Source organism: Dama dama, chromosome 1 (genome assembly GCF_033118175.1).
Source record: "Dama dama isolate Ldn47 chromosome 1, ASM3311817v1, whole genome shotgun sequence".
NCBI lineage: Eukaryota > Metazoa > Chordata > Mammalia > Artiodactyla > Cervidae > Dama > Dama dama.
In genome coordinates this window covers 44,228,510-44,254,260 of record NC_083681.1, presented here as the reverse complement: position 1 = coordinate 44,254,260, position 25,751 = coordinate 44,228,510, and the positions used below count along the sequence as shown (strand labels likewise).

At 37.6% G+C, this 25,751-nt stretch overlaps 1 protein-coding gene across 5 annotated transcripts in view; it reads right to left on the bottom strand.

Annotated features, from left to right (window-relative positions):
- Nucleotides 1-20,317, bottom strand: part of STK33 (serine/threonine kinase 33) — a 119,732-nt gene extending 99,415 nt beyond the window's left edge. For 3 of the 5 annotated variants that reach the window (XM_061148001.1, XM_061148029.1, XM_061148020.1), the window contains exon 1: nucleotides 20,211-20,310. The gene's annotated coding sequence lies outside the window, so the exon portion shown is untranslated. Of the gene's footprint in view, nucleotides 1-20,182 lie in introns of all 5 variants that reach the window. The other 2 variants (XM_061148038.1, XM_061148011.1) reach the window with 2 other exon arrangements.
- Nucleotides 20,318-25,751: the final 5,434 nt, after the last annotated feature.

Here is a 25,751-nt window from a genome sequence, read left to right as displayed (position 1 = left end):
GGGAGAAATAAATTGGGAGTATGGCATTAACAGACACACAATACTACAAAAGGAATTTATTTAAAAAAACACAAAGATTTACTATAACTAAATAGTAAATAGTGGATATTTAAACAAATAGTAAATATATAGGGAACTATATTCAATATAATAATTTATTATAGAAAAGAATCCTCATAGATAAATAGATAAAGATATCTGAATCACATTGCTGTACTCCTGAAACTAATACAATATTGTGAATCAACTTTACTTCAATTTTTAAAAACAGCTTTATGTTCTAAATAGATAGCTACTGGAATAGACAGCTTTATTAACTGAATAATACAATTTTCCTTAGTTTTTCCCTCTCCCTTGGTCTCCACATTCAACAATTCTATTTCTAAAATAGTTCTCAAATCCATTCAATTTTCTCTATTCCAAATGCCTACATCAATATTACCCATTGCCTGGACTACTATGCAAGAGCTTCCTAACTGGTCACCTTGATTTCAAATCAACCCTCTCATCCAAAGCATTTGCCATACTCTAGCCAAACTTTTGTTTCTAATATGTAAATCTCACCATGTTTTTTCCTAATAAAAATCACTTCAGGCTTAACTCATACTACTTCCTCAATGTAAAGTTTTCTAACATATAGAATTTCTTTCTTGTGATGCTATGCTTTCTCTAGGCCTTTCTACATGTACTCTCAGCCTGGAAATATTCTTTCCCATTCTTCCCTTTATTGTTATAATTTCTACTCTTCTTGCAGATCTTAGCTTAGGCATCATCTCCTTTGAAATGTTCTTGATGTCCTGAATCCCAGCTGAATGTCTACCTCTCTTTTGTGCACTATACTTGCTCCATAATACTCTGAATTGCACATGGTCACTTACCTGTCTGTGTCCTTCACTATATCCCAAGTTCCCTGAAAGCAGGGATGGTGTCTATATTGTTAGCTATTGTCTACCCAGTGAAGAAGTGACAAAAAGAAATACGCTTTTTATAAGGTGTATTCTACCTGCAGTATAGAAAATGTATGAAAGGCAGAACAATAATGGGAATGGAAAGACAAGAAAGTATTATAACAATTTAAGCAAGACAGAAATGAAGTCTTAATTAGGAAAGCAGCATCAGGGATGGGGAAAACAGATTCCACAGATATTTAGGAAGTAGAGTGATAGAACTTTATAACTGCTCGCCTATAACTATGGTGAGAGAAAGAGAAAAGTTGGAGAGGACACTGAGGTGGAGATGTCTAAGACACAGTGGCTGCAAAAGTCCAAAGATAAAGAGACATCTAGATTTAAAACTTGTATTTAAGAATTAAGTTGTGCAAGAGGCAACTGAAATCATGTATAGGTGAGATCACCCAGAAAGGATGTGTGGAATGAAAACATAAGAGAGTCAAGGACAGAACTTTCAAAAATATCAACTTCTAAAGGATAATCAGAGGAGGAGCATCCACTGAACAATGGAAAAGAGTAACCATAGAGGCAAAAAAAAAAAAAAAAAAAGGATATTTAATGAAGGAAAGACTGTCAAAAGCCAAATGGCTCAAAACTTTTAAGAAAGATGAGGGCTGGAAAATTGTATTTAAAAATTAAGCTATGGGGTACTGTTGGCAAAAATGGCAGATTAGGGACCTCCAAAATTTTGTTCATCCATAAAAGCAATGAAAAAGCTGACAAAATTTTTAGAATAAACTTTTTCAGAGCTCTGGAAAAACCTTCCAGCAATACAGGAAGTGTTTATCTCTAAATCAATAAATAGTGTATCTCAGTAAAAACAGCACATTTTGTGACATTTTAACTTCTCAGTTCTATCCCCCATTCTCATCTCTGCAATAGTCTTGAAAAATAACAGCCTACATTCCTGGTACATCCTAGTAGTCACTGGGTAAAGAAAGAGGAAACTGGAGCCCTTTTAAATCCTCATTCCCAATGCACTGTCATTATTTGACCTTTCTGTTGGTTCCCTGGAAGACGCCACTTATAAGTTAGTCTGTATTTGGCCTGACTCAAAACTCACCTCATACAGAAAACCTTCTCCCAAAGGGCAATTGTTGAAAACAATTACAAGCAAGTGTTTTAACTTCACAGCGGCCTGAGGAATTGGTTACTATATGGAGCAACAATAGACTAACCGAAAAAGCTTGAAAGGAACAGCTAGGAAATGTTAATCCACACAAGTTTTGAAAAGCTCCAACACAGTCTTGGGAATCTAGGAGACCACAAACAGCGATGTATAAGGCTGTACCCAAACAAAATAAAGACTTCAGAAGCCCCTAAGCTCTCATTCTCTGGCTGAGCTTGAGGTTCTGCATAAGCAGGAAATGAAGGTTAACAGTTGTCACACACCTTGCTGAGCGTTGAAGGTATACCCCAACATACACATAGAGCTTCTCAGCAAAGACTGGTGATTTGTTTGTCACAGGCATTTCTGGAAAACTCTTCCAGTCACTGGGTCACCACTAAGCTAAACAAGCAGAGACATCAGTGGCCACACAAAACAAACAACACAGCCTTCACATAATGAGTTCAGAAGAGTCACTAAACAAACTATGACGACAACCACCAGGGCAGCACAAACACCCCGGGACGGGAGAGGGTCTGATCTCTAGGGTTGCTACATCCTTAAAATGCTGAGTTTTCAACGAAAAATTATGAGCCATGCAGAAAAAGAAAAAAAAAAAAACCCTAGAAAGTATGGCCATGCAGAAGAACAAAGGCACTCAATATAAACTGGTCCGGAGGAGGCCATATGTTATTAAACAAATACTTTAAATGAGTTACTTTAAATATGTTCAAAGAGCTGAAGGAAACTATGTCTAAAGAATTAAAAGAAAGTGTGAGGTTATCTGGCCAAACAGAGATTATCAATGAGATATATGAGTAACTTTCCCCCCCCCATGGTTAGCTGATTTTTATTTTATTTTATTTTATTTTCCATTTATTTTTATTAGTTGGAGGCTAATTACTTTACAATATTGTAGTGGTTTTTGTCATACATTGACATGAATCAGCCATGGACAAATTCTGGATTTGAAAAAGTACAATAATTGAAATGAATATTTCATTAGAGATACTCAGTAGCAGATTTGGGGAGGCAGAAAAAAGAAACAATGAACTCAACTGAAGATGTGTCAATGAAGTTGATCTAGTTTGAGAAACAAAGTTAAAAAAATAAAGAAAAATAAACATAGCCTCATAAACATGTGGTGATACCATCAACTGTATCAATATATGCATAATGGGAGTCTCAGAAGAAAAGGAGAAACAGAAATGGGAAGAAAGAATTTGTGAGGAAATAATGGCCAAAAACTTCCAAACTTGATTAAAAACATTAATGTCCACATCTAGAAGCTCAAAATACTCCAAATAGAACAAACTCAAAAAAGATTCACATTTTGACATACGTTAGCTATGTCAAGAGACAAACACAATTCTGAAAGAGAGAAGTGACTTATCACATTCAAGAAATGTTCAATAAGATTAACAGCTGTATTCTTATCAGACACAGAATGAAGAAAATGGAATGCCACATTCAAGGTTCTGGGGGAAAAAAATCTACAAATCAAGAATTCTAAATCCAGCAAAAACTACCCTTCAAAAATGAAATGAGTAGCCAAAGGCCAGTATTACCTTAATAACAAAACAATCAAAGACATCACATACTTGTACATGCATGCACACACACACACAACTAGAGATCAATATTCCTTGTGATGATAAAAGCAAAAATCCTCAACAAAGTACCAGCAGCATATACCACCAAAATACTAAATCAAACAACATATGCACCCAACATAGGAGCACCGCAATATGTACGGCAAACGCTAACAAGTATGAAAGAGGAAATTAATAGTAATACAATAATAGTGGGAGACTTTAATACCCCACTCACAACTATGGATAGATCAACTAAACAGAAAATTAACAAGGAAACACAAACCTTAAATGACACAATGGACCAGCTAGACCTAATTGATATCTATAGGACATTTCACCCCAAAACAATCAACTTCACCTTTTTCTCAAGTGCACACGGAACATTCTCCAGAATAGATCACATCCTGGGCCATAAATCTGGTCTTGGAAAATTCAAAAAAATTGAAATCATTCCAGTCATCTTTTCTGACCACAGTGCAGTAAGATTAGATCTCAATTACAGGGAAAAAATTGTTAAAACTTCAAACATATGGAGGCTAAATAACACGCTTCTGAATAACCAACAAATCATAGAAGAAATCAAAAAAGAAATCAAAATATGTATAGAAATGAATGAAAATGAAAACACAACAACCCAAAACCTATGGGACACTGTAAAAGCAGTGCTAAGGGGAAGGTTCATAGCATTACAGGCTTACATCAAGAAACAGGAAAAAAACCAATTAAATAACCTAACTCTACACCTAAAGCAATTAGAGAAGGAAGAAATGAAGAACCCCAGAGTTAGCAGAAGGAAAGAAATCTTAAAAATCAGGGCAGAAATAAATGCAAAAGAAACTAAAGAGACCATAGCAAAAATCAACAAAGCTAAAAGCTGGTTTTTTGAAAAAATGAACAAAATTGACAAACCATTAGCAAGACTCATTAAGAAACAAAGAGAGAAAAACCAAATTAACAAAATTAGAAATGAAAATGGAGAGATCACAACAGACAACACTGAAATACAAAGGATCATAAGAGACTACTACCAGCAGCTCTATGCCAATAAAATGGACAACTTGGATGAAATGGACGAATTCTTAGAAAAGTATAACTTTCCAAAACTGAACCAGGAAGAAATACAAGATCTTAACAGACCCATCACAAGCAAGGAAATCGAAACTGTCATCAAAAATCTTCCAGCAAACAAAAGCCCAGGACCAGATGGCTTCACAGCTGAATTCTACCAAAAATTTAGAGAAGAGCTAACACCTATCTTACTCAAACTCTTCCAGAAAATTGCAGAAGAAGGTAAGCTTCCAAACTCATTCTATGAGGCCACCATCACCCTAATTCCAAAACCAGACAAAGATGCCACAAAAAAAGAAAACTACAGGCCAATATCACTGATGAACATAGATGCAAAAATCCTTAACAAAATTCTAGCAAACAGAATCCAACAACATATTAAAAAAATCATACACCATGACCAAGTGGGCTTTATCCCAGGAATGCAAGGATTCTTTAATATCCGCAAATCAATCAATGTAATACACCACATTAACAAATTGAAAGATAAAAACCATATGATTATCTCAATAGATGCAGAGAAAGCCTTTGACAAAATTCAACACTCATTTATGATTAAAACTCTCCAAAAAGCAGGAATAGAAGGAACATACCTCAACATAATAAAAGCTATATATGACAAACCCACAGCAAGCATCACCCTCAATGGTGAAAAATTGAAGGCATTTCCCCTGAAATCAGGAACAAGACAAGGGTGCCCACTCTCACCACTACTATTCAACATAGTGTTGGAAGTGCTGGCCACAGCAATCAGAGCAGAAAAAGAAGTAAAAGGAATCCAGATAGGAAAAGAAGAAGTAAAACTCTCACTGTTTGCAGATGACATGATCCTCTACATAGAAAACCCTAAAGATTCTACCAGAAAATTACTAGAGCTAATCAATGAATATAGTAAAGTTGCAGGATATAAAATTAACACACAGAAATCCCTTGCATTCCTATATACTAACAATGAAAAAACAGACAGAGAAATTAAGGAAACAATACCATTCACCATTGCAACAAAAAGAATAAAATACTTAGGAGTATATCTACCTAAAGAAACAAAGGACCTATACATAGAAAACTATAAAACACTGATGAAAGAAATCAAAGAGGACACAAACAGATGGAGAAACATACCGTGTTCATGGATTGGAAGAATTAATATTGTCAAAATGGCTATTCTACCCAAAGCAGTCTATAGATTCAATGCAATCCCTATCAAGCTACCAACGGTATTTTTCACAGAACTAGACCAAAGAATTTCACAATTTGTATGGAAATACAAAAAACCTCGAATAGCCAAAGTAATCTTGAGAAAGAAGAATGGAACTGGAGGAATCAACCTGCCTGACTTCAGACTCTACTACAAAGCCACAGTCATCAAGACAGTATGGTACTGGCACAAAGACAGAAATATAGATCAATGGAACAGAATAGAAAGCCCAGAGATAAATCCACGAACCTATGGACACCTTATCTTTGACAAAGGAGGCAAGGATATACAATGGAAAAAAGACAACCTCTTTAACAAGTGGTGCTGGGAAAACTGGTCAACCACTTGTAAAAGAATGAAACTAGAACACTTTCTAACACCATACACAAAAATAAACTCAAAATGGATTAAAGATCTACATGTAAGACCAGAAACTATAAAACTCCTAGAGGAGAACATAGGCAAAACACTCTCCGACATAAATCAAAGCAAGATCCTCTATGACCCACCTCCCAGAATATTGGAAATAAAAGCAAAACTAAACAAATGGGACCTAATGAAACTTAAAAGCTTTTGCACTACAAAGGAAACTATAAGTAAGGTGAAAAGACAGGCCTCAGATTGGGAGAAAATAATAGCAAATGAAGAAACAGACAAAGGATTAATCTCAAAAATATACAAGCAACTCCTGCAGCTCAATTCCAGAAAAATAAATGACCCAATCAAAAAATGGGCCAAAGAACTAAACAGACATTTCTCCAAAGAAGACATACAGATGGCTAACAAACACATGAAAAGATGCTCAACATCACTCATTATTAGAGAAATGCAAATCAAAACCACAATGAGGTACCATTACACGCCAGCCAGGATGGCTGCTATCCAAAAGTCTACAAGCAATAAATGCTGGAGAGGGTGTGGAGAAAAGGGAACCCTCTTACACTGTTGGTGGGAATGCAAACTAGTACAGCCGCTATGGAAAACAGTGTGGAGATTTCTTAAAAAACTGGACATAGAACTGCCATATGACCCAGCAATCCCACTTCTGGGCATACACACTGAGGAAACCAGATCTGAAAGAGACACGTGCACCCCAATGTTCATCGCAGCACTGTTTATAATAGCCAGGACATGGAAGCAACCTAGATGCCCATCAGCAGATGAATGGATAAGGAAGCTGTGGTACATATACACCATGGAATATTACTCAGCCATTAAAAAGAATTCATTTGAACCAGTCCTAATGAGATGGATGAAGCTGGAGCCCCTTATACAGAGTGAAGTAAGCCAGAAAGATAAAGAACATTACAGCATACTGACACATGTATATGGAATTTAGAAAGGTGCTAACGATAACCCTATATGCAGAACAGAAAAAGAGACACAGAAATACAGAACAGACTTTTGAACTTTGTGGGAGAATGTGAGGGTGGGATATTTCAAAAGAACAGCATGTATACTATCTATGGTGAAACAGATCACCAGCCCAGGTGGGATGCACGAGACAAGTGCTCCGGCCTGGTGCACTGGGAAGACCCAGAGGAATCGGGTGGAGAGGGAGGTGGGAGGGGGGATCAGGATTGGGAATACATGTAAATCCATGGTTGATTCATATCAATGTATGACAAAACCCACTGGAAAAAAATAATAATAAGAATAAAAAAAAAATTTAAAAAAAAAAAAAAAAACAGAAAACAATCCCAAAGCCTATCAGCAATTAAATGGATAAATAAATTGTATCATATTCAAAAAAAAAAAGAAGAACAAACAAAACCCAAAGTTAGTAGAAGGAGAGAAATCATAAAGATCAGTGCATAAATAAATGAAATAGGGATGAAGAAAACAGTACAAAAGGTCAGTGAAACTACAAGCTGTTTCTTTAAAAGATAAACAAAATTGATAAATCTTTAGCCAGACTCATCAAGAAAAAAAAGGGAGCAGGCTCAAATCAATAAAATCAGAAATGGAAAAGAAGTTACAACTGACACCACTGAAATAAAAAGGATCATAACAGACTATTACAAGCAACTATATGCCAATAAAATGGAAAATCTAGAAGAAATAGACAAATTCTTAGAAAGATATGATCTCCTAAGACTGAACGAGGAGGAAATAGAAAATATGAACAGACTTATCACAAGTACTGAAATTGAAACTATGATTAAAAACTCCCAACAAACAAAAGTCCAGGACCATATGGCTTCACAGGAAAATTCTGTCAAGCATTTAGGGAAGAGTTAACACCTATCCTTCTGAAACACTTCCAGAAAATCACAGAGGAAGGAATACTCCCAAACTCATTCTATGGGGCCACCATCATCCTGATACCAATACCAGACAAAGATAGTATGATGCCATGGAAAAGAGAAAATTTTAGACCAATATCACTGATGAACATAGATGCAAAAATTCCTCAACAAAATATTGGCAAACCAATTCCAACAATACATTGCTCATTTTTAAATCTGATTGTTTTTGGTTTTGTTGCTCTTATTGTTGGGTAGTAGGAGTTCTCTATGTAGTCTGGTTCTTTGCCCATTATCAAATGTATGATTTACAAATAAAAAAAAAAAAAAAAAAAATAAATCAAACAACATATGAAAAGGATTACACAACACAATGAGAGGAGATTTGTCCTAGGAATACAAAGTTGGTTTGACATATAAAATCAATGTAATACACTATATTAATACAATCCAGGGAAAATAAACACATGATCGTCTCAATACCTGCAGAAAAAAAAAAAATTAACAAGTTCCAACATTCTCTCAAGATAAAAAATTCAACAAATGAGGAACAGAAGGGAATTTTTTCAAACTGACAAAGGGAATACAAAAAACCCATAGCTAACATCATAGATAATGGTAAAAGACTGAAAACTTTTCTCCCCAAATCAGGAACAAGTCAAGGATGTCTACCCTCACCACTCCTATTTAATATTGTACTGGAAGTTCTGCTGCTGCTGCTAAGTCACTTCAGTCGTGTCCAACTCTGTGTGACCCCACAGACAGGGGCCCACCAGGCTCCCCCATCCCTGGGATTCTCCAGGCAAGACACTGGAGTGGGTTGCCATTTCCTTCTCCAATGCATGACAGTGAAAAGTCTAGCCTGAAGAGTACTAAACATGAAAATAAAATAAAAAGTATCCAGATTAGAATGGGAAAAGTAAAAATTATCTCTATTTGCAAATAACATTATCATGTATATAGAACATTCTAAGGAATACACACACACATACACATACTAATAAATGAGGTTAGCAAGGCTTCAGGATTTAAGATCAATATAAATAAATCAGTTGTATTTCTATACACCAAAAGTGAAAAATCAGAAAACAAAATTAAGAAAGTGATTCAATGCAAAAATATTAAAAAACATGAGTAAATAACAAAATAAGTACAAGGTCTGTATATGAAAACAAAAAAAAAAAAAACCCTGTCAATTAAAGAAACAAATGAAAGGACACTGTCTTTATGGCTGGAAAACCTAATGTTGTTAACACAGCAATATTCCACAAAACTGATCTGCCAATTCAATCACTATCCATTTCCAAGCATCTTTTTCTTTTTTGCAGAAATTAACAATCCTAAAATTCATATGGAAATGCAAGGGATACAGAATAGCCAAAATAATCTTGGTAAAAAAGATCTTTTCAGTATAAAAGGAAACAAGTGGAATATATACAAATAATTTCAGTGCAAGGCAGAAAACAAAAGTATAAAGCACAAAATGGAAAGAGCAAGTTTTCCAACTTGGGTAATCAAAAACTCTAATTTATTAAAGAAGATACACAAATACCAGTAAGCACATGAATAGACATTTGATTTCTTTAGTCATTATTATAATGCAAATGAAAACTACAGTGAGATATCACCTCATACTCACCAGGATGGCTACAGTTAAACAAACAAAACCAGACAATAAGTGTTGGAGAGACTATGAAATAACTGAAATGCAAAATGGCATAGCTGGTGGGAATGTATCAATAAAATGGTATAGCCACGGAAAACAATTCGGTAGTTTCTCCAGAATTAGATTTACTATATTGTTGTTGTTCAGTCACCTAGTCATGTCCACCTCTCTGTGACTCCATGGACTGCAGCATACCAGGCTTCCCTGTCCTTCACCATCTCCTGGAGCTTGCTCAACTCATATCCACTGAGTTGGTAATGCCGGCCAGCCATCCCATTCTGTGATGCCCTTTTCTTCTTCTGCCCTCAATCTTTCCCAGCATCAGGGACTTTTCCAATGAGTTGTTTGTCTGTATCAGATGACCAAAACACTGGACCTTCAGCTTCAGCATCAGCCCTTCCAGTGAATACTCAGGGTTGATTTCCCTTAAGATTGACTGGTTTGATCTCCTTGTTGTTCAAGGGACTTTCAGAGTCGTCTTCAGCACCACAGTTCGAAGGTATCACTCTTTGGTGTTCTGCCTTCTTTACCGTCCAGCTGTCACAACCATGCATGACCACTGGGAAGGCCATAGCCTTGACTATGCGGACCTTTGTCGGCACAGTGACGTCTCTGCTTTTCAACACACTGTCTAGGTTTGTCATCACTTTCCTGCCAAGAAGCAACTGTCTTCTGATTTCATGGCTGCAGTCACCATTCCGTGGTGATTTTGGAGCCCAAGAAGAGGAAATCTGTCACTGTTTCCATCTTTTCCCCTTCTATTTGCCATGCAGTAATGGGATCAAATGCCATGATCTTAGTTTTTTCAATGTTTAGTCTTAAGCTGGCTCTTTCACTCTCCTCCTTCACCCTCATCAAGAGGCTCTTTAGTTCCTCTTTGACTTTTGCCATTAGAGAGTGGTAACATCCGCATATCTGAGGTTGTTGATGTTTCTCCTGCCTATCTTGATTCCAGCTTGTAACTCATCCAGCCCGATATTTCTCATGATGTGCTGAGCATATAGATTAAACAAACAGAGTGACAGCAGACAGCCCTGCTGTACTCCTTTCTCAATCTTGAGCCAATCATTTGTTTCATACAGGGTTCTAACTGTTGCTTCTTGACCTGCATACAGGTTTCTCAGTGGACAGGTAAGATGGTCTGGGTACTCCCATCTCTCTAAGAGCTTTCCAGTTTGTCATGATCCACACAAAGGCTCTAGCATAGTCAGTGAAACAGAAATGGATATTTTTCTGAAATTTCTTGTTTTCTCTATAATCCAGCAAATGTTGGCAATTTGATCTCTGGTTTCTCTTCCTTTTCTAAACCCAGTTTGGCCATCTGGAATTTCTTGGTTCACATACTGCTATAGCCTAGCATGCAAGATTTTAAGCATGACCTTATTAGCAAGGGAGATGAGTGCAATTGTCCAATGATTAGCACATTCTTTGGTACTACCCTTCTTGGGAATTGGGATGAGGACTGACCTTTTTCAGTCCCGTGGCTACTGCTGGGTCTTCCAGATTTGCTGACATAATGAATACAAAACTTTGATGGCATCATCCTTTAGGGATCTGAATAGTTCTGCTAGAATTTTATCACATCCACTAGCTTTATTAACAGCCATGCTACTTAAGGCCCACTTGACTTCACACTCCAGAATGTCTGGCTCTGGGTGACTAACCACACCATTGTAGTAATCCGGTTCATTAAGATCTTTTTATACAGTTCTTCCACGTCTTTTTCCTTCTCTTCTTGATCTCTTCAGCATCTACTAGATCGCTACGACTTTTATCCTTTATTGTGCCCATCTTTGGGTGGAATGCTCCCTTGATGTTTCCGATTTTTTTTGTAGCCAAAGATGGAGAAGCTGTATACAGTCAGCAAAAAACAGGACCTGCAACTGACTGTGGCTCAGATCATCAGCTTCTCATAGCAAAATTCAGGCTTAAACTAAAGAAAACTGGGAAAAACAATAGGCCAGCCAGGTATGACTTAAATCAAATCCCATATGAATGCACAGTAGAGGTAACGAACAAATTCCAAGGGACTAGATCTGGTTAACAGTGTGCCCAAAGAACTACCACAGAGGTCCATGATATTATACAGGAGGCAGTGAACAAAACCACCTCAAAGAAAAAGAAATGCAAGAAGGAAAAGTGATTATCTGAGGGGGCTTTACAAATAGCAGAAGAACAAAGAGAAGCAAAAAGCAAAGCAGAGAGGGAAAGGTACATACTATTAAACACATAATTCCAAAAAACAGCTAGAAGAGACAAGAAGGCCTTTTTCAGTGAATAATGCTTAGTATTAGAAGAAAACAACAAAAGGGGAAAGACCAGAGATCTCTTCAGGAAAGAGTCACCATATCACCCAGCAACTCCTAGGTATGGATCCAGGAGAACTGAAAACATATTACACAAAAACTTATACATAATGGAACAAAGCAGCACTATTCACAGTGCCAGAAAAGTTAGAAACAATCTAAATGTCTTATCAACTGATGTATAAACAAAATGAGGTATGTGACATGTATATATAAAATTCAGCCACTGATACATGTACAATGTGGATTAACCCTGAAAATAACATGATAAATAAAAGAAGCCAGCTTCAAAGACCATATATTAAATGACTCTATTGATAAGAAATGTCCAGAAGAGGCAAATCCATACAGATAGAAAGTAGAATAGTGTATGTCAGGACCCAGGGAAAGGGGAAAAGGTGGCAATGTGATGTGATTACTAATCGGTATGAGCTTCTTTTGGGGGAGAAGATGTTCTTGAATTATAAGGTAGTGATGGTTGTGCAACCATGGAGTAAAACACTTTAAACCGGCAAAATTTTCAAATATTAAGTTGTCCCTGAAAAGTTGCCAAGATTAAAGTAAGTAACTTGATGGGGGCAGACTAAATATGAATTCTTAAAAGGCAAGGCACTGGCCACTTATCTCAAGCTCCGTCTACAAGGCATCAAAATATTAATTGAAAAGCAGGAATTCAGCCTTATAGCTTTACTTAATTTCAGGGCCCAGTCATACAAAAAAAGACTATGTGAGGTCTTCTCTCTAGCAGCCTTGCCCCAAGAAGGAGCCTTAGCAAAACCCTAGGCCAACTAGCCCTCTAGCTTAGCTCTCTGCTGGTGAACAATGCTGTATTCTCTCCATTACATCATGGGTTGCCCAGGTTCAAGTCTTGGGCACTTACTAAATCTGTGTTTTTAATCTACTTAATCTACTTTTGTACTTTAGTTTCCTCATCAGTAACTTGGGATAGTAAAGCACATTTCATAGGTTATTATGAGGATTAAATGCTTACACTAGTGCCTAATGAATTATAAGCCCTCAACACACATTGTAGGGTAATGGAACAGGGCATGAGTCTAAATCATGACCAAATGCCTCACATTATGTCCCAGAAAAGATTCTTTGATAAGTTCTATCTATTCATTAGTAAGTTCTATGGTAAAGAGAAAGGTAAAGGTAATAGTGAAGGGGGAAAAATAATGCATATCCATGTCAAACCCACAATAGCAAATAATATTTTTACATTAAGAATAAAAAAATTTTTTTAATTAAAAAAATTAAAAAAGAACTAATACACACACATGTATACATACATTGAAATTAATTATTAATTTAAAACACCCTTAATATTTATAATATACTCTATTTGTTATTCTTGTCTATTCTATTCCCAATTTTTAAAACTCTTGTCACATCACCCTATTATCCCTCTACTAAATTGATTTTCCTACCCAGTAATTGTCATGGTCCAAAGTTTGACCAAACCGGCATTGAAAAATACGAATCTGGCATGTGACCATCTAATTTTAACACTTTCCAATACTTTGGCCACATGATACGAAGAGTTGAGTCATTCGAAAAGACCCTGATGCTGGGAAAGATTGAACACGGGAGGAGAAGGGGACGACAGAGGATGAGATGGTTGGATGGCATCACTGACTCAGTGGGCATGAGTCTGAGTAAACTCCGGGAGCTGATGATGGACAGGGAGGCCTGGCTTGCTGCAGTCCATAGGGTCGCAAAGAGTCGGACACGACTGAGCGACTGAACTGAACTGAACTGAACTTTAAGACAAAGAAGAATGAATTAAGTGCTCAATAAAGGTTGGTGTTGTGGGAACACAAAAAGAATTAATAATTTTGACTGGGTCACCTAGGATCCACTGCATACAACTATAGACTCGAATGGAAATTCAAACACTAGGAATTAAGAATTGGTCATAGTCTCCTTTATACTATTATTTTCCCAATGTGGGTAGAAGACAAGCTGTTAAAATATTCAATATACTAACTAATGGCAAAGCTTAGACATAAACTTGACAGGTGTTATTTGATTTGTTAATTAGACAATGTTGTTGTTTCTCCTGTCCCTTTACTCTCTTCCTCTAGGATAAGCGCCAAACACCATAGAGTTCTCAATGCCCTGTCACTAGTCCACTCACTGTTCAGAGCACCTGCTTTTACCTCTATCCACATTTCCAAGGCGCTCAGGTACTCTCAAGGCCCCAGTTTTACCTCAAGTCTGCCACAGTTTCCCCACTACCCCACCACTATATGGCACTGGTAAGCAGCTTCATGGGCTTCCCCAGTGGCTCAGCAGTAAAACAATCTTGCCTGCAATGCAGGAGCTACAGGAGCCACAGGTTTGATCCCTGGGTCAAGAAGACCCCCCGGGGAAGAGCATGGCAACCCACTCCAGTATCCTTGCCTGGAGAATCTCATGCACAGAGGAGCCTGGTAGGCTACAGCCCATAGGGTTGCAAAGAGTTGGACACGACTGAAGCGACTTAGCACACGCATGCAAAACAGCTTCAAAACTTGGCCCAAATCTGTTCTGTATGCTTTGGAAAGGCAAAGGGAGAAGTAATAATTTATCACATAAATATGTTTAATCTGAATTGAATGGGTAAATTATTGCTTAAGTCATTGATTTTGCCATATCCAGATGCTGAAGGAGCTATCCAGTATCTAAATATGAGATTCACAGATGAATTGGCTTCTCAGAATTCAGCTCTGTATGTACCATATACTATATTTCAATTATATCCAAAAATACATAGTCTATATAAAAATTAAAAGTTACCATGGTAAATTTATATGATCACAACTATAATCACTTTACTATTAATATTATCACACTGGCAGCTATATCCATTTATTCAATCATTTAATTAATAATATAGGTCAAATTCTACTACCTGTGAGGAATTATGAACCCTATAAAGGAAACAAAATAGTAAAGTCCTAGATCCTTTCCATCTAAAAAGAAATAATATGGCATATATACAAGTAGTTTTCATGCAAGACCGAAAACAAAGGTATAAAATACAAGATGGCTCTTTCAACTTAGGTAATCAAAAACTAATTTATCAAACTCAAATTATGGTTTACTAAAGTTTAAATCACATTTAATAAATAACAATTAGTTGATACATCTTTGAAACAAGAAAACAAAACTCTGCTTTTTAATACACTGTCTAGGTTTGTCACAGTTTTTCTTCCAAGGAGCAAGCATCCTCTAATTTCATGGCTGCAGTCACCATCTGCAGTGATTTTGGAGCCCAAGAAAATAAAGTCTGCACTGTTTCCATTGTTTCCCCATCTATTTAATATGAAGTGACAGGACTGAATGCCATGATCTTCATTTTTTGAATACTGAATTTTAAGCCAGCTTTTTCACTCTCCTCTTTCACCTTCATCAAGAGGCTTTTTGGTTACTCTTCACTTTCTGCCATTAGAGTGGTATCATCTGCATATCTGAAGTTGTTGATATTTCTCCCGGCAATCTTGATTCCAGCCTGTGCTTCATGCAGTCCAGCATTTTGCATGATGTACTCTGCATAGAAGTTAAATAATCAGCGTGACAATATACAGCCTGGCCATACTCTTTTCCCAATTTTGAACCAGTCCATTGGTCCATGTCCAGTTCTAACTGTTGTTTCTTGACCTGTATACAGGTTTCTCAAGAGGCAGATAAGGTGGTTTGGTAGTTCCATCACTTTAAGAATTTTCTACAGTTTGTTGTGATCCACACAGGCAAAGACTTTAGCGCAGTCAATGAAGCAGATTTTTTTTTCTGAAAATCTCTTGTTAGCTGCAACTGATTTCCTATCTTTACATTTACAGGAATATTTCATTCCAAAATTGTCAATGAAATCAACAGTCTAAACAGAACACTTGAACCATAAAATATGTACAAAATTGGGACAGAATTAAAATAAGTACATTATTTATTTATTAAGTATTTTCCACTAGGTCCTGAGGCTAGTGGGGACTAAAGAAGTGTACTATGTCCCTCCTGCTCCCTAGCATGGAAGAAATCCTTTGCATCCAAGGAGACAAGAATGTGGGGAGCATCAAGGTACCTTGAAACACTAAACAAAGAATAAAAAACTAATCATGGGCTGAAACAAATTACTAAATTATTTTTTTGTTAATGCAACTTAGGTTTGAGAAGGTCAGGCCTATGGAGACAGCAGAAGGAAAAGTATTTAAAGTTCTCATGTGGAGAATCAGGAAGTAAAAGCATCCTAAAGGAAAAGACAAACTTACTGGTAATGGAAGAAGAGAGGGTCTTGGTGTGGAAAACAGAAATATTATTTTCTTGCAGTAGTACTTATTATATATGTTGGATAAATAAAAGACCCTTTCCTCCCTTAGTTAAGGAAAAAAACTATTTGGAAATTTAGAAATATTTTCCAAAATGCTTTGATAAAAGGAAAAACAAAACTGAAATTACAGACTCTCAAGAAAACTATGAAGAGCAAAATGTTTCCTACCAAATTATGGGGAACAGTGAAAGTTATATTCAGAAGAAATTGTATGGCTTCAAATGCTTTTCTTATAAAAGAAGAAAAATGAAAAAGAAAATTAGTGTTCACATTTAGCAACTAGGAAAAGAACAAATAAATAGATAGTAGAAAGAAAAGATGAAAAGGGGAAAGCTTCAATTAATGAAACAAATATTTCAAATAGAAAATGAATAAATCTAAAAACTGATTCTTTAACATGATTAATAAGATAAAGAAATAAAGAAAATCAAGATATGTATATAATTCAACTTGATCATGGTGTATGAACTTTTTTATGTGTTGTTGGATTCAATCTGCTAATATATTACTAAGGCTTTCTGCATCTATAGTCATTAAAAATATTGACCTGTAACTTTCTTTTTTGGTAGTATCTTTGCTTTTAGTATCAAGGTAATGATGGTTTCATAGAATGACTTCAGGTATGTCCGCTCCTCTTCAATCTTCTGAAGAGTTTGAGAAAGGTATATGTTCTTCTTTCTATATTTGATAGAATTCCCCTGTGAAAATATCTAGTCCTGGACTCTTGTTTGCAGGGAGTTTTTTGTTTTGTTTTGTTTTTCACAAATTATATTTCACTTCTAGTCATTGGTCTGTTCAAATTATCTGTTTCTTCTAGATTCAGTTTTAGCAGACTGTATGCTTCCAGAAACACTTCTTCTACATTGTCCACTTTGTTGGCATATAACTGTTCATAATATTTTCTTATGGTATTTTTTATTTCTGTGATATTGGCTGTAATTTCTCCTCTTTCATTTCTTATTTTATTTGGGTCCACTTTTCTTCTTGGTGAGCCTGGCCAGAGGTTTGTCTATTTTGCTTTTCCTTTCAAAAATACAGCTCTTGGTTTTATTGATTTTTTTCTATCTTTTTAATCTTTATTTTATTTACTTACTCTCTGATCTTTCTTATTGTCTTACTTCTGCTGACTTTTGGTTTTGTTTTTTCATCTCAACAGACAAAGAAAATGCATCTGATAAAATTAACCATCCATTCATGATAAATATTAATACTCTAGCAAAAGTGGGTATAGAGGGAATGTAACTCAAAATAATAGGAGCCATTTCTGACAAACCCACAGCCAACATAATACTCAATAGTGAAAAGCTGAAAGCCTTCCCACTAAATTCTGTAACAAGAAAAGGATGCCCACTCTTACCATTTCTATTCAACATTGTACTGAAAGCTAACCATGGCAATTAGACAAGAAATAAAAGGTATCTACATTGGAAGAGAAGAGGTAAAATTATCCTTATATGAAGATGACATGATACTCTATATAGATAACCCTAAAGGTCCTGGGTATTCACTGGAAGGACTGATGCTGAAGCTGAAACTCCAGTACTTTGGCCACCTCATGCAAAGAGTTGACTCATTGGAAAAGACCCTGATGCTGGGACAGGTTGGGGGCAGGAGGAGAAGGGGACAACAGAGGATGAGATGGTTGGATGGCATCACAGACTCAATGGACATGGGTTTGAGTAAACTCCGGGAGTTGGTGTTGGACAGAGAGGCCTGGTGTGTTGCAATTCATGGAGTCGCAAAGAGTTGAACATGACTGAGCGACTGAACTGAACTGAAAGACTCCACACAAAAACTATTAGAACTGATACATGAATTCAGCAAGGTATCAGGATACAAGATTAATATACAGAAATCTGTTGCATTTCTTTATACTAACAATGAAATATCAGAAAGTATAAAAACAACCTCATTTAAAATCACACAAATACCTAAGAATAAACATAACCAAAGAGGTGAAAGACTTAAACACAGAAAACCAAACATTGATAAAGGATATCAAAGATGATTCAAGGAAGCAGAAAGATATCCCTTGTTCTTGGATTGAATAATTCAGTTATAATGGCCACACTACCCAAAGCAAATATCATTTAATGTGATCCCTATCAAATGATATTTGTCACAGAACTAGAACAAGTAATCCTAAGATGTATACAGAATGACAAAACACTAGAATTGCTTTGGCAATTCTGATGAAATGTTTTTTCTGCTGAAAAAAAAAAAAGCTGGAGGCATAATGTTTCCAGACTTCAGATAATACTACAATGCTACAGTAGTCAAAACAGCATGGTATTGGCACAAAAACAGGTACATAGATCAATGGAACAGACTAGAGAGCCCAGAAATAAACCCACACACCTATGGTCAATTAATATTCAACAAAGGATGCAATAATATACAAAAGAGATAAGATAGTGGTGTTGGGAAAGTTGGATGGCCACACATGTAAATCAATGAAGTTAGATCACTCCCTCACATCATCAGTTCAGTTCATTTCAGTCGCTTAGTTGTGTCCAACTCTTTGCAACCCCATGGACTGCAGCACACCAGACCTCCCTGTCCATCACCAACTTCTGGAGCTTGCTGAAACTCAGGTCCATCAAATCGGTGATACCATGCAACCATCTCATGCCTCACACCATACACAAAAGTAAGCTCAAATTAGCTTAAAGACTTAAATATAAGCCATGAAACCGTAAAACTCCTAGAACAGAACATAGGTAAAACATTTCCAACATAAATTATAGTGATGTTTTCTTATGTCAGTACCCCAAGGTAACAGAAATAAAAGCAAAAAAATTTTTAAATGAGATCTAATGGCTGGATGGCATCACCAACTCGATGGGCATGAGTTTGAGTAAACTCTGGGAGTTGGTGATGGACAGGGGGGCCTGGCGTGCTGCGATTCATGGGGTCGCAAAGAGTCGGACATGACTGAGTGACTGAACTGAACTGAACCAAACTTATAAGTTTCTGCACACCAAAGGAAATCATAAACAAAATGAAAAGATAGGGGGCGGTCCTACGATGGTGGAGGAATAGGATGGGCTGACCACTTTCTCCCCCACAAATTCATGGAAAGAACATTTGAACACTGAGTAAATTCCACAAAACAATTTCTGAATGCTGGCAGAGGACATCAGGCACCCAGAAAGGCAGCCCATTGTCTTTGAAAGGAGGTAGGAAAAAATATAAAAGATAAAAAGAGAGACAAAAGAGGTAGGGACGGAGATCCATCCTGGGAAGGGAGTCTTAAAAAAGAAAGTTTCCAAACACCAGGAAAACCTCTCACTAGCGACTCTGTGACGTGCCTTGGATCCTCAAAGGGCAACATAACCGGGAGGAAAAATAAATAAATAATTAAACCCCACAGATTACGTGCCTAACGGCAACTCCCAGCGGAGAAGCAGTGCAGACGCTCGAATCCGCCACTAGCAAGAGGGGGCCAGACAGGGAGGCGCAGGCTGCACTGCTTAGGGTAAGAACCGAGCCTGAATGCCCCGAAGGCAATATCAGGGAACTAACTTGAGATAGCAACCCAGACTGTGGAATAGCTATCCCCCAAAAAGCCCTAACCTAAGACACCGCCAGGCCGCCAGGCCGGCTCACAGAACAAAGGGCTAAGCAGAGCTAGCTGGCTGCGAACCATCCCATCCCCCCTCCCCCCCCATACAGGCAGGCGAGGGCAGCCACAGCCGGAAGAGGGCAATTGCAGCCCCAGAGAGGCATCCTATACCAAACTGCAAGCAGGCTTCGTTGCTAACCAAGACTTCTTGGGATTCTGGACAGTCAACATCCACCGGGAGGGTTGCAGCCAGAGATCAGCTCCCCAGAAGAGACACACGGCACACCTGAGAAGGCGCGCAGGTTGTACACCCAGAAACCCGAGCGGCAGGGACAGGGGAAGTGATAAGTGACAGCCCCCCACCCGCACCCGGGGGGGGGGGGGGGGGGGGGCGACTGCGCTTGCCAAGCACCGGGTCACCTGAGCTGCTCGGACCTGGGATGGGCGCAAAACGCAGGCCCAACCAAGTCTGCGCCTCTGTGGAGGACCCGAGACCCTGAACCTGAGCGGCTTAGACCTGGGAAGTGCAAACAACTCAGGGTCCGCCTCAGACAGTTCCCCTGCAGAGCAACCCGGAGCCTGAGCAGTGTAGACCGGGAAAGCACACACTCCGTGAGCAGGGGCAAACCCAGTGTGGCCGAGACACTGGGAGCACTCCCCACACATGCCAGCGATATGTGTTTGCAGTGCTCCTCCCTCCCCACAGCACGACTGAACAAGTGAGCCTAAAAAAGTGACCACCACCGCCCCCTTGTGTCAGGGCGGAAATTACACACTGAAGCGACCAGCAAACAGAAGAAGCTAAAACAGAGGGAACCGCCTTGGAAGTGACAGGTGCAATAGATGAAAGCCTGCAGTTAGCACAGACTACATAGAAAAGGGCCTATAGATCTTGAGAAGTGTAAGCCGGATCAAGGAACTATCTGAAAATGAACTGACCCCACACTGTCCACAACAACACCAGAGAAAGTCCTAGATATATTTTTACTATTATCATTTTTTAAATTAAAAAAAAATTTTAAGTCCTCTATTACTCCTTTAATTTTCATTTTTATAACCTACTATTACTCTGCAAAAAAAAGACCCTATTTTTTAAAGCAAACTTCATATATAGATATTTTATAATTTTTGTGACTTTTTTTTCTTTAATATTGTATTTTTGAGAATCTAACCTCTACTCTAGATTTTTATCTTTGCTTTTTGGTATTTGTTATCAATTTTGTACCTTTAAGAGCTCAATGTTCAGTACCCATTTTTACTTGGGAGCGAGATTACTGGCTTGACTGCTCTCTCCCCCTTTGGACTCTCCTTTTTCTCCACCAGGTCGCCTCTATCTCCTCCCTCCCCCTTCTCTTCTCAACTCTGTGAATCTCTTTGTGTGTTCCGGGCTGTGAAGAAAACTTAGGGAACTGATTACTGGCTAGATCTGTCTCTCTCCTTTTGATTCCCCCTTTTATCCTCCTGGCCACCTCTGTCTCCTTCCTCCCTCTTCTCTTCTCTGTGTAACTCTGTGAACATCTCTGAGGGATCCAGACTGTGGAGAGCACATAGGGAAGTGATTGCTGGCTAGCTTGCTCTCACCTCTTTTGATTCCCCCTCTTCTCCTCCTGGTCACCTCTATCTCCCTCCTCCCTCTTCTCTATGTAACTATGTACCTCTCTGGGTGTCCCTCACTGTGGAGAAACTTTTCATCTTTAACCTAGATGTTTTATCATTGGTGCTGTATAGGTGGAGAAGTCTTGAGGCTACTGTAAGAGTAAGACTGAAAACCAGAGGCAGGAGGCTTAAGTCCAAATCCTGAGAACACCAGAGAACTCCTGACTCCAGGGGACATTAATTGGTAGGAGCTCATCAAACGCCTCCATACCTACACTGAAACCAAGCACCACCCAAGGGCCAATAAGTTCCAGAGCAAGACATACCACGCAAATCCTCCAGCAACACAGGAACATAGCCCTGAGCTTCAATATACAGGGTGCCCAAAGTCACACCAAACCCACTGACATCTCAAAACTCACGACTGGACACTTCATTGCACTGCAGAGAGAAGAAATCCAGCACCACCCATCGGAACATCAACACAAGCTTCCCTAACCAGGAAACCCTGACAAGCCACCTGTCCAACCCCACCCACAGCAAGGAACCTCCACAATAAAGAGGAACCACAAACTGCCAGAATACGGAAAGGCCACCCCAAACACAGCAATATAAACAAGATGAAAAGGAAGATAAATGCCCAGCAGGTAAAGGAACAGGATAAATGCCCACCAAACCAAACAAAAGAGGAAGAGATAGGGTATCTACCTGATAAAGAATTCTGAATAATGATAGTGAAAATGATCCAAAAGCTTGAAAACAAATTGGAGTTACAGATAAATAGCCTGCAGACAAGGATTGAGAAGATGCAAGAAAGGTTTAACAAGGACCTAGAAGAAATAAAAAAGAGTCAATATATTATGAATAATGCAATAAATGAGATCAAAAACACTCTGGAGGGAACCAACAGTAGAATAATGGGAGGCAGAAGATAGGATAAGCGAGGGAGAAGACAGAATGGTAGAAATAAATGAAACAGAAAGGAAAAAAAGAAAAACAAATTAAAAGAAATGAGGACAACCTCAGAGATCTCTGGGACAATATTAAATGCCCCAACATTTGAATCATAGGAGTCCCAGAAGAAGAAGACAAAAAGAAAGACCATGAGAAAATACTTGAAGAGATAATACTTGAAAACTTCCCTAAAATGGGGAAGGAAATAATCACCCAAGTCCAAGAAACCCAAAGAGTCCCAAACAGGATAAACCCAAGGCGAAACACCCCAAGACACATATTAATCAAATTAACAAAGATCAAACACAAAGAACAAATATTAAAAGCAGCAAGGGAAAAACAACAAATAACACACAAGGGAATTCCCATAAGGATAACAGTTGATCTTTCAATAGAAACACTTCAGGCCAGGAGGGAATGGCAGGACATACTTAAAGTGGTGAAAGAAAATAACCTACAGCCCAGATTACTGTACCCAGCAAGGATCTTATTCAAATATGAAGGAGAAATCAAAAGCTGTACAGACAAGCAAAAGCTGAGAGAATTCAGCACCACCAAACCAGCTCTCCAACAAATGCTAAAGGATCTTCTCTAGACAGGAAACACAGAAAGGGTGTATAAACTCAAACCCAAGACAATAAAGTAAATGGCAATGGGACCATACTTATGAATAATTACCTTAAAGGTAAATGGGTTGAATGCCCCAACCAAAAGACAAAGACTGACTGAATAGATACAAAAACAAGACCCCTATATATATTGTCTACAAGAGACCCACCTCAAAATAAGGGACACATTCAGACTGAAAGTGAAGGGTGGGAAAAAGATATTCCATGCAAATAGAGACCAAAAGAAAGCAGGAGTAGCAATACTCATATCAGATAAAATAGACTTTAAAACAAAGGCTGTGAAAAGAGACAAAGAAGGACACTACATAATGATCAAAGGATCAATCCACAAGAAGATATAACAATTATAAATATATATGCACCCAACATAGGAGCACCCCTATATGTAAGACAAATGCTAACAAGTATGAAAGGGGAAATTAACAATAACACAATAACAGTGGGAGACTTTAATATCCCACTCACACCTATGGATAGATCAACTAAACAGAAAATTAACAAGGAAACACAAACTTTAAATGATACAACAGATCAGTTAGACCTAATTGATATTGATAGGACATTTCACTCCAAAACAATGAATTTCACCTTTTTTTCAAGCGCACATGGAACCTTCTCCAGGACAGATCACATCCTGGGCCATAAATCCAGCCTTGGTAAATTCAAAAAAATGAAATCATTCCAAGCATCTTTTCTGACCACAATGCAGTAAGATTAGATCTCAATTACAGGAGAAAAACTATTAAAAATTCCAACACATGGAGGCTGAACAACACGCTGCTGAATAACCAACAAATCACAGAAGAAATCAAAAAAGAAATCAAAATATGCATAGAAACAAATGAAAATGAAAACACAACAACTCAAAACCTGTGGGACACTGTAAAAGCAGTGCTAAGTGGAAGGTTCATAGCAATACAGGCATACCTCAAGAAACAAGAAAAAAGTAAAATAAATAACCTAACTCTACACCTAAAGCAACTAAAAATGAAGAACCCCAGGGTTAGTAGAAGGAAAGAAAGCCTTAAAATTAGGGCAGAAATAAATGCAAAAGAAACAAGAGAGACCATAGCAAAAATCAACAAAGCCAAAAGCTGGTTCTTTGAGAAGATAAATAAAATTGACAAACCATTAGCCAGACTCATTAAGAAACAAAGGAAGAAAAATCAAATCAATAAAATTAGAAATGAAAATGGAGAGATCACATCAGACAGCACAGAAATACAAAGGATCATAAGAGACTACTACCAGCAGCTCTATGCCAATAAAATGGAAAACTTGGAAGAAATGGACAAATTCTTAGAAAAGTAAAACTTTCCAAAACTGAACCATGAAGAAATAGAAAATCTTAACAGACCCATCACAAGCACAGAAATTGAAACTGTAATCAGAAACCTTCCAACAAACAAAACCCCAGGACCAGACGGCTTCACAGCTGAATTCTACCAAAAATTTAGAGAAGAGCTAACACCTATCTTACTCAAACTCTTCCAGAAACCTGCAGAGGAAGGTAAACTTCCAAACTCATTCAATGAGGCCACCATCACCCTAATACCAAAACCTGACAAAGATGCCACAAAAAAAGAAAACTACAGGCCAATATCACTGATGAATATAGATGCAAAAATCCTTAACAAAATTCTAGCAAACAGAATCCAACAACATATTAAAAAGATCATACATCATGACCAAGTGGGCTTTACCCAAGGATGCAAGGATTCTTCAATATCCACAAATCAATCAACATAATACACCACAGTAACAAATTGAAAGATAAAAACCATATGAGTATCTCAATAGATGCAGAGAAAACCTTTGACAAAATTCACCATCCATTTATGATAAAAACCCTCCAGAAAGTAGGAATAGAAGGAACATTCCTCAACATAATAAAAGCTATATATGACAAACCCACAGCAAACATTATCCTCAGTGTTGAAAAATTGAAAGCATTTCCCCTAAAATCAGGAACAAGACAAGGGTGCCCACTCTCACCACTACTATTCAACATAGTTTTGGAAGTTTTGGCCACAGAGATCAGAGCAGAAAAAGAGACAAAAGGAATCCAGATTGGAAAAGAAGAAGTAAAACTCTCACTGCTTGCAGATGACATGATCCTCTACATAGAAAACTCTAAAGACTCCACCAGAAAATTACTAGAGCTAATCAATGAAAATAGTAAAGTTGCAGGATATAAAATCAACACACAGAAATCCCTTTCATTCCTATACACTAACAATGAGAAAATAGAAAGAGAAATTAAGGAAACAATTCCATTCACCATTGCAACGAAAAGAATAAAATACTTAGGAATATATATACCTAAAGAAACAAAAGACCTATATATAGAAAACTATAAAATACTGGTGAAAGAAATCAAGGAGGACACAAATAGATGGAGAAATATACCGTGTTCATGGATCAGAAGAATCAATATAGTGAAAATGAGTATATGATCCAAAGCAATCTATAGATTCAATGCAATCCCTATCAAGCTACCAACAGTATTTTTCACAGAGCTAAAACAAATGATTTCACAATTTGTATGGAAATACAAAAAA